The following is a 14,222-nucleotide window of genomic DNA, read 5'->3' as shown; positions in this document are numbered from 1 at the left end:
ATCCTGTCCGTCCTTCTCCTACCCCAGCCAATCTATCTGGTCTTCCGGTTCCCTATTGGTCTTATGCGGACATCTTTAATAAAAAGGAGGCAGAGACATTACCCCCTCATAGACCATACGACTGCCCAATCGACCTGATACCCGGCGCTACTCCTCCCCGTGGGCGTATTTACCCTTTGTCCGCTGCTGAGACCCGGTCCATGTCTGAATATATTGAGGAGAATCTGGCCCGGGAATTTATGCGGAAATCTACCTCCCCGGCGGGAGCAGGCTTCTTCTTCGTCAAAAAGAAGGACGGCTCACTCCGTCCCTGTATAGACTATAGAGGCCTTAACCAGATCACAGTGAAGAATAAATACCCCCTTCCGCTCATTCCGGAATTATTTGACCGTCTGAGGGGGGCTAGAATCTTCACCAAGCTGGACCTCCGTGGGGCGTATAACCTGGTCCGTATCCGTCAGGGGGATGAATGGAAGACGGCATTCAACACCCGGGACGGCCACTATGAATACCTGGTAATGCCCTTCGGTCTCTGTAACGCTCCCGCCGTCTTTCAAGAGTTGGTCAATGACATCTTCCGGGACCTTCTCTACTCCTGCGTAGTGGTGTACCTGAACGACATCTTGGCCTTCTCTCCGGATCTTCTCACTCACCGGAGGGATGTTCGTCAGGTCCTGCTCAGGCTCAGGCAGAACCACCTCTGTGCTAAATATGAGAAGTGCCTCTTTGAGCAGACCTCGCTTCCGTTTTTGGGCTACATAATCTCTCAGACCGGCCTACGAATGGATCCTGAGAAACTGTCTGCCATCCAGAAGTGGCCCCGACCAGAGGGGTTGAAGGCTATTCAGCGGTTCCTGGGCTTCGCCAACTACTACCGCCTCTTCATACCGCACTTCTCTTCCCGGACTGCCCCAATCTCTGCGCTCACCCGTAAGGGCACTAATCCCAGAGAATGGCCGCCCGAAGCAGAGGAAGCCTTTCTTTCCTTAAAACAGGCTTTCTCTTCCGCCCCGGTGCTGCATCGTCCGGACGGCAACAAACAATTCTTCCTGGAAGTTGACGCCTCCTCCTCTGGAGCCGGAGCGGTACTTACCCAAAAGTCGCCTTCCGGAAGAATGGTAACTTGCGGCTTCTTCTCCAAACTCTTCTCCCCTTCTGAGCGCAATTATTCTATAGGAGACCGAGAGTTATTGGCCATTAAGCTGGCACTGGAGGAGTGGCGTTACGTGCTCGAGGGGCTCTTCACCCGGTAATAATTTACACGGACCACAAGAACTTGGCTTACCTCCAGAGCGCCCAGAGACTTAACCTGCGCCAAGCCCGGTGGTCCTTGTTTTTTGCCCGCTTTGATTTCGTTCTTCATTTTCGCCCAGCAGACAAAAACATCAAAGCTGACGCCTTGTCCCGATCCTTCCTGGTGTCTGATCTAGAGGAGGAACCTAAGCACATCATTGATCCCGCCAGAGTAATGCAGGTGGCCCCCGTGAATCTAAATCCTCTCCCTCCCGGTAAGACGTTCGTAACAGTACCTGATCGGAAGAAGGTCCTACACTGGGGTCACTCGTCTAAGCTAGCTGGCCACGCCTGTCAGAAAAAGACACTCCAGCTTATTACCCGGCATTACTGGTGGCCTACCCTGCACATTTGGGTGGTCGCTGACCGCTTTTCCAAGATGGCTCACTTAATTCCCCTGCCGGGCCTCCCGTCTGCACCTGAGCTGGCTAAAGACTTTATCCGCCACATCTTCCGTCTCCATGGCCTGCCCCTCCACATCGTGTCGGATCGTGGGGTTCAGTTCACCTCACGCTTCTGGAGAGCCACATGTAAGCTGCTTGACGTCACCCTGGACTTCTCCTCCGCTTACCACCCACAGTCCAATGGTCAAGTGGAGCGGATCAATCAGATCCTGACCAGTTACCTCCGGCACTTCGTTAATGCCCACCATTCGGACTGGGTGGATCTCCTACCATGGGCCGAATTCTCTTACACTAATCACGAGAGCGAATCTTCCTCCAAATCCCCGTTTTTTGTAGTCTTCGGTCAGCATCCTCGGATCCCATTTCCCGTCTCCACCTCGGTGGACAATCCGGCTGCGGAATCTCTCGTTAGCGAATTTTCCTCCATTTGGGAGAGTACCCGATCCGCACTCCTTCAGTCGTCCGAGCGGATGAAAAAACGCGCTGACAAAAAACGCCTGGATCCTCCACAATTCCGTCCTGGAGATAAAGTCTGGCTCTCGTCCAAGTATGTCCGGCTCAAGGTTCCTTCCTACAAGTTAGGGCCTCGGTTCATTGGCCCACTGGAAGTTATCAAACAAATCAACCCGATGGCCTATAAATTGAAACTCCCGGCCAACTTGCGGATCCCTAACTCCTTCCATGTATCTCTCCTCAAACCCGTGTTACTTAACTCTTTTTCCAAGTCTACAGGTACGCCCCCTGCTGCGGTTTCCGCTGAAAACGAGTTTGAGGTAGAGAACATTCTGGCCACCAAAAGGGTAAGAGGAAAGACCTTTTTTCTAGTAGATTGGAAGGGGTTTGGTCCTGAGGAGAGAACGTGGGAGCCCCGGGAGAACATCCATGCCCCTCTCATCCTTGATAAATTTCTGTCTGGCCTAAAAAAGGGGGGGCCTAAAGGGGGGGTTACTGTAGCGTCGGCGTCCCTGCCTCCTGCTAGGCAGGGACGCCGTTCCCCTCACCTATCCGCTCCGTGCCCGGCGTCTTCCTCCCGCTCTGCTGGCAGCGCGCGCTGCTTCCCGGCCACTGTGCTTAGGGCGCGCGCATGCGCTCCCCCTCTCTTAAAGGGGCCGCGCGTGCCGTCCTAAGGAGTCCCCGGCCAATGGCCGGAGGACCTCACCATATAAGGCACCTCCTCCAAAATGGAGGTGCCCGAGCAATGTTGTTGCATAGCCTATCACTCTGCTTCAGCCCTCAGGTCCCGTTACCAGATACCTGCCAGTTACCTGCCAGTTACCTGCCAGATTCCTGCTTGATACCTGCCTGATACTTGTCTATCTGCTTACATTCCTGCAGTCCGACAGTCTGCCTACCAGCCCAGCCAGTCTGTCTATGGATCTGTCTGCCCGCTCACCTGGGAGCGCTCACCTGCTACCTGCCTGCTAGCCTACCTGGAGGCTCTGCCGTCACGTGCTGTGACCACCTGCCTGTCCAGAGACTCTTGCCCGCTCACCTGGGAGCGTCCACCTGCTACCTGCCTGCTAGCCTACCTGGAGGCTTAGCCGTCACTTGCCGTGACCACCCGCCTGTCAAGATTAGTGTTGAGCCACCCCCGTAGTGTTCGAGTTCGGTTCGGTTCGTCGAACACCCGTGTGTTCGCCGAACTGTTCATCGAACTGTTCGTCGAACACCTTCGAACACCGTTAAAAACAATGGCAGGCAAACAAAAACACATAGAAACACATAGAAAACACCTTCAAAGGTGTCCAAAAGCTGACAAACTGCTCAGAAGACACAACTAACACATGGAAAAGTGACAAGTACATATAGTCATGAGAAAAGAAAAGAGGTGGAGGAGTAAAAGGAGGGGGAGACACAGATATAGGCATGTCATGCCCTTCTAAAATCCAAAAAGTGAGAAGCCGACACGTTCAGTCCGCTCCTGCCCGTGCCACCTCCGTGTCGCCGGGTTTGTGCCAGAGCCGCGGTGAACCCTGACGGCCAGCCCCCCTCTCCCAATACTGGTGCCTGTCCGCTGGTGGGTCGAGCGAGCCCCCCTGTGGTGGAGGCAGCTCTAAGTTTTTTAATTTAAATTGTCTCTCTAATTTGAATGAATACACTTTAAATCCATTTACAAGGATCTATTGGAGGGCAAGTCTCATGCCAGCAGCCGCGTAATTCCAGCTCCAGTAGCGTTCACTAAAGCTGCTGCAGTTAAAAAGCTTTTATAAGGATCGAGCTCGGCTGTCCACCGCAAGGCATCCTACTGCCAGTCCCAGCCCCTATGCCTTGGGGTGCCTCCTGATGCTCTTCACTGAGTATCCCGTGGTCCCGAAGCATTTCCTTTGAAAAAATTAAGTGTCCAAACTACAGGTGGTGTAGCTTGCTTAACAGCCGGGATAATCCGCTGACTAGCAGACACTGCTACTAGGCACAAAGTATTTCCTGGGCTAGATGCAGTTAAAAATTTGTAAGTAGATACTCTCGTTGGATGCTGAGAAAGCATTCCATAGAGTCTCCTGGCACGCCATATATGATTCTCTTAAAAAGCTTGGGGTAGGGGTCTAGGGGACCCTTTTATAGCCAAAATCACGGCCCTGTATCACAATACGTCACCTAGGCTGAAGATAAATGGAACTGTAGCACCCTGAGGGCTCGGTTGCTACAGACGTATTGCACCTCACCCAGAGGTGTGATATCTCACTCTCAGGTAAGGATGGAGTTTGGATCAGGACCCGACACCTGCATGCATTACACCACATTGCCGTGGGGCAGGGCGACCAATATGCCACTGAGATGGGCACGACAGTCTCTGTCCCTGGCTGGAGTGGGGGGAGGGAACACTGAGGAAGGGGAACCCTGTAGTGCAGGAGCAGGGAGGAAGCAGTTCCTGGGTGCATTGAGAAGGGAGTATAAAAGGTGGGCACCATCTTAGTTCAGTGCAGAGAAGTCTGAGCAGAAGTGGCAGGGAGCAGGGGCTCTGCATGAGCTCTGCTCCGGAGGCGGGCCTAGTAACAGAGGCCCAGGCCTGCAAGAGGGAGAAGGAAGGAAGAGGAGCGGAGAAGGCTCCAGGAACGAGGAATGAAGGGATCCCAGGGGTGCGGACGGGCGAGTCGCCACCGCACGCCCGAATCCACCTGCGTGGAGGGGTCAGGCCAAAGGGGGAGACCGGTCCCCGAACTAGTGGAGGCAGGAAACGACCCTCAGCTAGAAACCGGAGGCTCTGACATTTTATGTGGCGCAGCCCCTCGCTACTCCCGCTAGGAAGGCACCACATAGGGTCAAGGGAAACTGGCGCCAAGTTTACCAAGAGGAGGCCCGAGGCAGCCGGACAGAAGTGTTGGTAAGAAAGGCCAGACAAAGGACACACAAAGGGGGTCCTGTGAAGCGCTCCAAAGTTATCTGGGAGTTGTCTGAGCCCCTCACCTGGTGAGCACAGTACGACGTGGGCAGCCGTTACCTGCAGACGTGGTCTGGATAATAAGAACTGTGAGTAAAGGCCCTGAACTGCATCACTGACTCCGTGTCGTTACTGCTGCTGCCCTGCACCATCACCCCCATCCTCCGCATACACTGCCCTGAGGCTATACTCCTCCCGTGGGGAGTTATGCTACGCTCTGCTGCACCCACAACACCAGCCTCAGCGGTCTGCCCTGTAGCGGCGGTTCACTCTGACCGCAATCCACGGGTGGCGTAGTCGGACATTTAAACATCAAAACCACATAAATAGTTCCGCCACTGGTTTGACCACCCTGAGCCACGGAACCGGGTCGCTGCCACGAAGACTACAACCACCAGCATCCACCAAAAAGGGTCCGGCTCCGGGTGTCCCAAGGCCCAGGGGGTGCGTCAGAACATTTTCATCACCTTTCACAATCACCAATGGGACAAGGCAGGGATGTCCTCTGTCCCCTCTCTTATACATCCTAGTGACGGAGCACCTGCTCTCATCAATTCGCCATAACCCCAATATTAGGTGGATTGAGGTGGGAGGCACCGAGTACAAGTGCTCTCTATTTGCTGATGATGTCCTAGTATATATCACTCAATCACATATATCCATCCATGCTGTTATGGCTGAAATAGATCACTTTGTTACATGGTCAAATTTTAAAATCAATGCAGCGAAGTCTGAGGCCCTCGATGTCTCCCTCCCCAAATCCATATAGGATTCCATCCAGTCCAACTTTCCCTTTGCCTGGCCCTCACAGGGTATCAAATACTTAGGAATTCCTATTCATAGAGACCTCTCCCATCTATGTTATCTTAATTTTGGGCCCTTTATTGAACAACTCCATACAGACCACGGTTGGCAAGTTAGAACTGTAAGATTCACTACGTGAACCACTGGTGTTTTGTGGAAAAGCACATGTACACTGTGTTCCAAATTATTATGCAAAAAGTGTTTAGGAGTGATAAGGGAAGAATTTGTTTGTTTGTCAGTTAAACTCATTGATGGTGATGTGTGGCAGGGCTCTTTATATCACTGTAAGCAATTGCAGACACCTGTGCTAATTAGTTTGGCAGGTGTGTCCAATGAAAGGCAAGACTACTTAAGAAGGCTGTCTCACATTATTAAGCAGCCTACATTTTCTGCCAAAATGGGAAAGAAAAAGGATGTGTCGTCTGCTGAGAAGCAACAAATTGTGGAGTGTTTAGGTCAAGGCATGACTACAATCAACATTGTGCGATGATCAGGATGAAGTGTCTTGGCAATCAAGAAGTATGTAGCTGATTCACAGTACACACGTGTGCGTGCTGATAAGGGCAAATTGAGGACTCTTTCCTACAGGCAATTACGTCAGGTTGAAAGAGCAGCGGCAAAAAAGCCTTGTCATAGCAGCAGACAAGTTTTTGAAGCTGCTTGTGCCTCCAACGTCCCCCGAACAACAAGATGCAGGGTCCTTCAGAGGTTTGCAGCTGTGCATACGCCATCCTGTCGACCTCCTCTATCCACTTCACACAAGCAGAAATGGCTCCAGTGGGCCAAACATTACATGAAGACTGATTTCAAAACTGTTTTGTTCACGGATGAGTGCCGTGCAGCGCTCGATGGTCCAGATGGATGGAGTGGAGGATGGCTGGTTGATGGACACCCCACGCAAACACGGCTACAGCGCCAACAAGGAGGAGGTGGAGTAATGTTTTGGGCTGGAATCATGGGGAGAGAGATTGTCGGCCCCTTTAGGATCCCTGAAGGTGCTAAAGATGAACTCCATAATGTATGTGGATTTTCTCAAACAGCACTTCCTGCCATGGTTCAAGAAGAAGAACCGTGTATTTCACAGCAAGATCATTTTTCTGCATGATAATGCACCATCTCATGCTGCACATAAAACATCTGCATCTCTGGCTGATATGGGCATAAAAGGGGACAAACTTATGGTGTGACCCCCATGCTCCCCTGACCTCTACCCCATTCAGAACCTTTGGAGCATCATTAAAAGGAGTGTCTATGATGGCGGGAGGCAGTTCACATCTAAGCAACAGCTCTGGGAGGGTATTCTGTCCTCATGCAAAACAATTGAAGCAGAAACCATCCAAAACCTGACAAATTCAATGGACGAGAGAGTTCAGAAGCTCCTTTCGAACAAGGGGTCCTATGTGAAAATGTAACATCACCTAGAATAAAGTTTTGAGTTGAAAACTGTTTGATTTCAGTTTCTAACAACCTGCTAATGCTTATAATTTCAAAAATGACCATTTTTTTGGTCTTTATTAAAATGAAAAGGTTGATCGAAAAGTTTGGGGGATCTAAGAGTGTGGCAACCCAGTAGTCATGATTACTTCGAATTCTGACAATATGAGGGTCATGCTGCAGGTAGTGCAGCAAGAAGGCACTTATGTGTCTTGCGCATCTCGGAGCCCCAAAATTATTTTCCGGGCTAGATGCAGCTAAAAATTATTATTAATTTTAAATCTGGTGAAGCTTTAGTATAGATGGCCTAATAGGATCAGTGCTGCACACTGCTACAAAGCCCAAATTATTTTCCAGTCAAGATACAGATAAACATGATTAGTAATTTTAAATCTGGTGGAGCTTATTATAGATGGCCTAATAGAATCAGTGCTGCACACTGCTACAAAGCCCAAATTATTTTCCAGCCAAGATACAGATAAACATGATTAGTAATTTGAAAGCTTAAAACGGTTGGTAGGGTGATTTTAACCAATCATCAAGCTTTTACTCTCCCCAGGATGACACAGGGGTAGAAAAGTCGTTTCGGATCCATGATTTGTTCATCTTTATGAACGTGAGTCTGTCTACATTATCAGTGGAGAGCCGCGTGCGCTTATCTGTCAGCACACCACCAGCAGCGCTGAACACACGTTCAGACAGAACGCTGGCTGCGGGGCATGACAAGATCTCCAAGGCGTAAGTGGCTAGCTCCGGCCATTTATCCAGATTGGAAGCCCAAAAAGAGCAAGGGTCCAGTGACACAGTCGTGGCTTCAATGTTTACTTGGAGATACTCCTGTACCATCGTCTCTAGGCGTTGACTATGTGTCAGACTTCTTGTCTCCTGTGGCCTTGCAAAGGATGGGCTAAAAAAGTGGTGAAATGATTCCGCAAAATTGATGTTACCAGCAGATACTGTGGTTCTGTTACGGTTTGAGTGCTGAACACTTGACGGTCCCACGGTTGGCAAGTTGGAACTGTGAGATTCACTACGTGCACCACTGGTATTTTGTGGAAAAGCACATGTAAGATTCTGCAACAGTCTCTGCTGATACTCCTGCATGCGTGCATCCCTTTCTATGGCAGGAATAATTTCTGCAAATTTACTTTTGTACCGGGGATCTAACAGTTTGGCAACCCAGTAGTCAGGATTATTTCTATTTCTCACAATTCGAGGGTCATGTTGCAGGTAGTGCAGCAAGAAGGCACTCATGTGTGTTGCGCATCCAGGAGCACCAAGTCCCTGTTGTGTTGGTGGCGAGGTAACAATCATGCTTCCTTCCTCTGTCCTCTCCCCCCAACCTCGCACAACAGAAATGTGATCAAGGTCTCCCTCATCTGATGAGTCTTCCATCAGTTCGTCCTCCACTTCTTCCTGGGCTCCTGCACCTTCCTCACTAGTTTGGCTGCTACCATGCGCCCTGGTAAAACCATCTCCCCCACCCTCACATGCCTGCCGCCTTGGTGCTGCCGACCGTCTGGACCTTGCAGATGTTAGCCCTTCCGCATACAACTCCTCCTCCTCTACTTCCTCCACCTCCTCTTGTGCCACCACCTGACTCCGAATTCTGTTTAACATGTGCTCCAGCATGTAAATCACCGGAATAGTCATGCTGATAATGGCATCGTCAGCACTAAACATCTTCGTCGCCATTTCAAAACTGTGCAGAAGGGTGCATAGGTCCCTGATCTGAGACCACTCCTCCAGCGTGATTTGCCCCACCTCTGAATCTCGTTGGCCCAGGCTATACGTCAGAACGTATTGCACCAGGGCTTGTCGGTGCTGCCACAGTCGCTGCAACATGTGCAGAGTTGAATTCCACCGGGTAGGCACATCGCATTTTAGCCGGTGAAGTGGCAGGCCCAACGACTTCTGTAGAGATGTAAGTCGCTGAGCTGCGGGATGCGAACGGCGGAAGTGAGCACACAGCGACCGTGCCCTCTGCAGAAGGCCATCTAGTCTGGGATAGTGGGCTAAAAATTGCTGGACAACCAAGTTCAACACGTGAGCCATACAAGGCACGTGTGTGACATTGCCCCGGCGAAGGGCCGCACCCAGGTTTGCAGCATTGTCGCACACGGCCTTCCCTGGTTTCAGGTCCAGTGGAGACAACCATTCATGAAATTGGTTCTCCAGAGCTGACCACAACTCCTCAGCTGTGTGACTCACATTTCCCAGACATTTCAATGTAAAAACTGCCTGATGACGTTGAGCCCTACTGCCAGCATAGTAAGGAGGTGTGCAGGATCCCTTCTGCGCAGTTAGAAAGCTTGTGGCATGACCAGACAGGCTTTGGGTGCAGGTGGAGGACCGAGAGGAGGTTGAGGAGGCAGAAGCAGTGGAGGAACTTTGACATAAAGAGGATTGACGCACAACTCGTGGGGACGGCAAGACTTGGACAGCAGCCCCTTGTCCTGCTGTCACCATAGTTACCCAGTGCCCAGTCAGCGACCTGTAACGCCCCTGTCCATGCCTACTCGTCCAAGTGTCTGTGGTGAAATGCACCCTGTCACACACAGAGTTTCTCAAAGAAGCGGTGATGTTGTGTGCGACATGCTGGTGGAGCGCAGGCACACCTTTCTTTGAGAAGTAGTGCCGACTGGGCATCTGGTACTGGGGCACTGCGACGGACATAAGGTCTCGAAAATCCTCTGTGTCCACCAGGCGGAAAGGCAGCATTTCTGTAGCCAAGAGCTTGCAGATGGTGAAATTCAACCTCTTAGCTTTCTCATGGCTAGGAGGAAATGGTCTTTTACTTGTCCACATCTGAGGGACCGAGGGCTGGCTATTGTGCTTAGACGGGGTTGATAAGGGTGTCCCCGGCAAACTGCCGGTCTGTGAGGAAGATGCAGGCGGACATGTTAGGTTGCCTTGATCCAAAGGTGGTGCTATCGATGTCGGACAGCGCTCAACACCAGCTGGTGTTACCACCTCCAAAGAAAATGATGACCTGCCAATCACGCTGGCTGTTGCGGGTAAAGAGGTGGCAGGTCTGCGCCCCAAAACAGGTGTGACTGCTGTCCCCCCAGTCACAGAGGATGAAGAGGCCGCGGATGCACAAGATATGGCAGACGGTGGTTGGCCCGGCCGGCTAGGCCGCATTGTAGCACACTGAGCTTCCCACTGCAACTTATGCTTCATGTCCATGTGCCGGTTCATGCATGAAGTACTCAAACTATGTATTTTTTGGCCTCTACTTAGCTTTTGCTGACAAATGTTACAGATAACACGAGTTGGGTCATCTTTATCGATCTGAAAAAATGCCCAGGCTATGCAAGGCTTAGCACCCATGCGACCTGAAGAGCCACCACGACTTGTGGTGAGAGGCAGAGTTGTGTTTGAGGATGCAGTTGTTGACGTGCTTCCAGTACTACGTCTCTGTCCAGGAAGGCGCAACCTGACCTCGTCGTCACTAGCATCTTCCTCCACCTCCTCTGCTGACCTCATCTCTTGGCTGACTGTGGGTTGACAGTAAGTGGGATCTCCAACCTCATCATCATCACCCTGTGCGTTATCACACCCGTCGTCCTCAGAGCCAACCTGTTCCTGCCCTGACAAAAAACTAAAGTTGTCGCTCCAATCAGGTATTTGAGTCTTATCATCGTCTTCCTCATTGTCTCCACCAACAGGAGTTACAGTTTGGGAATGAGGGTCTACATTATGGTCAGAACCTTCTGCGTCTGGTCCTGGATCCGACTCATAAAGATTCTGGGCATCAGTGCAGATCATTTCCTCGTCTGGATTCACAGAAGCGCTGGAGTCGACCTCTGATTCCCAGGCTATAGTATGAGTAAACAGCTCTGCAGACTCAACCATCTGTTCTACCTCATACTCAGACGGGCAGCTGGAGATTTGGGAGCTGTGAGGAAGCAAGTGCGATTGGGGTGACACCTTTGAGGACTGGAGTATTTGTGATGTTGAAGTTGATGTGGAGGAGAGCCCACTTAAAGGAGCACTTGATATCCGTTGAAGCACCTGCTGTTTTTGTGCCTCATCTGGAATTTGTAGCGATTGGCGTGGCTGTAAGAAAGGGATCTTATCACATTGTCCGCTAAAAGAAGTAGACATTTTAGTTTGGCTGGAAGATGGTCTTTCTTCTGCAGATGTTACTGTTGCTTTAACACCTACCCCACGGACACAACCTTTTTTCCCCTTCCCAACACGCCTATTCCCCTTTCCACCAGCAGCAGGCCTTTTTCCACTCATTTTGGTGGTTAACTAATTCACAACTCTGGAGTTGTTTGCACAAAAAAACAATGGATGGGAACCGAGCAGAGCTGAGTGGCCAAACTGTGGTATTAGGCCAAAACTATTGGCTGGGTTAGATGCAGAAAAAAATTATATTCAATTTGCAACCTGATCGAGGTCTGTATAGATGGACTAATAGAACAAGTCCCACACACAGCTAGAAGGCCAAATATTTTTTCAGAGGTAGATGCAGAAAAAAATTATATTCAGTTTGCAACCTTATGGAGGTCAGTATAGATGGACTAATAGAACAAGTCCCACACACAGCTAGAAGGCCAAATATTTTTTCAGAGGTAGATGCAGAAAAAAATTATATTCAGTTTGCAACCTTATGGAGGTCAGTATAGATGGACTAATAGAACAAGTCCCACACACAGCTAGAAGGCCAAATATTTTTTCAGAGGTAGATGCAGAAAAAAATTATATTCAGTTTGCAACCTTATGGAGGTCAGTATAGATGGACTAATAGAACAAGTCCCACACACAGCTAGAAGGCCAAATATTTTTTCAGAGGTAGATGCAGAAAAAAATTATATTCAGTTTGCAACCTTATGGAGGTCAGTATAGATGGACTAATAGAACAAGTCCCACACACAGCTAGAAGGCCAAATATTTTTTCAGAGGTAGATGCAGAAAAAAATTATATTCAGTTTGCAACCTTATGGAGGTCAGTATAGATGGACTAATAGAACAAGTCCCACACACAGCTAGAAGGCCAAATATTTTGTCAGAGGTAGATGCAGAAAAAAATTATATTCAGTTTGCAACCTTATGGAGGTCAGTATAGATGGACTAATACAACAAGTCCCACACACAGCTAGAAGCCCAATATTTTTTCAGAGGTAGATGCAGAAAAAAATATATTCAGTTTGCAACCTGATGGAGGTCTGTATAGATGGATTAATAGAACAAGTCCCACACACAGCTAGAAGCCCAATATTTTTTCAGAGGTAGATGAAGAAAAAAATATATGCAGTTTGCAACCTGATGGAGGTCAGTATAGATGGACTAGTACAACAAGTCCCACACACAGCTAGAAGCCCAATATTTTTTCAGAGCTAGATGCAGAAAAAAATTATATTCAATTTGCAACCTGATGGAGGTCAGTATAGATGGACTAATAGAATGATGCTATGCCCAAAAGATTTTACTTCACTAGGTGCAGTAAAAAAATTGGTATTCTATACACAGGTGGTATATCTTGCAACACAGATAGGCTACTCCACTGACTAACACACTCTGCAATAGGCCAAAAAGGATTAGCTTTGCTAGATTCAGCCAAATGCTGTGAAAAAAACTTGCACAGCACTGGCACAGACCTGCCTGGCAAAAACTGATAGGAACTGATGTAACCTAGTCCTGAAAAGGACTCCAATTACAATTAGTCTTTACTCCCACAATCTATCTATTTAAGAGCACAGACCTGCCTGATAAAAGTCGTAGGAAATGCTGTAACCTAGTCCTTAAAAGGACTGCAATCACAACTATTCCCTACTCCCAAGCTATCTGTAGATTTGTGCGAAAATTGGCTTGAAATTAACAAGGTATAGCGCACACAGCAACAGCGGTGCCGTCTAACACGCAGCTGCAGCAGTGAGAAAATGGTGGCGACGGGGAAAATGGCTTGGTCTTATAGGGCAAGGACATGTGACATACACTGCCAATGACACATGCCCTTGCTTGTGTGAAAAAAAGCACTTCGCTCCGTGTGTGCGCTGCTGATAGGCTGACAGATTGCACCTCCCCACTGCAAATGCGGGAAAGAGAAAAAAAAATGGAGATCTTCATTGTTCCTGCAGAGATCCATCCCCTGCCCCTCCCCCCACCCCGCTGTACACTCAAACTGCGTATTAACATTAATTTTCATCATTACTGAGAAAAAATCCAGTTATGATTTTGGTGCACGAACAGTTATCGAACATAACCTCGAACAGCCAAATTTTTCTCAAATTGTTCGTGTTCGCCGAACGGCTCGAACACCGCCCAAAACAGCTCGAATTTGAGATTGGCGAACAGTTCGAGTAGAACAACGCTCATCTCTAGTCAAGATACTGTCCCCGTCACTTGCCGTGACCTCCTGCCCTTCTACCCAGAGACTGTCCCCGTCACTTGCCGTGACCTCCTGCCCTTCTACCCAGAGACTGTCCCTGTCACTAGCCGTGACTACCTGCCCGCCTTCCCTGGGAGCCATCCGCTTCCTTACAAGGACTGCCCCTTTATATAGTTGCTCAGAGGTTCCACCTCCCAGACCCGTTACACTAGCAACATTTTCTGGCCCCCTTGAGACTCCGCTCAGGCTCCACCCAGCTCCGCCTCCACCCCTCGAAAGTTCCACAGTCCCACCACCCAATCTGGAAAAAACTCCGCTTCTGCACCACGTCCTCACCAATCAAACATAAACAGTTCCCATCGAGCACCACATACATAGCCAGCAGCTTTTGTTTTTGTCAAAAGATTTTTTAAGCTGCCACCACGACAAGGTAGACTCTTCTGCCTGGGCCTTACTTTACTCTAACCTACTAAACATTTCTTAAAATGATCCAATACTCTTTATAAGTATATGTTTCTTTATTTTTCTGTAAAGGAATGTGTCACATACATTTTTTTAAATGACCAAT

This window comes from Phyllobates terribilis, unplaced genomic scaffold (genome assembly GCF_046119375.1).
Source record: "Phyllobates terribilis strain yellow unplaced genomic scaffold, ASM4611937v1 Scaffold_2__4_contigs__length_985480577, whole genome shotgun sequence".
NCBI lineage: Eukaryota > Metazoa > Chordata > Amphibia > Anura > Dendrobatidae > Phyllobates > Phyllobates terribilis.
This window is presented reverse-complemented; position numbering follows the sequence as displayed.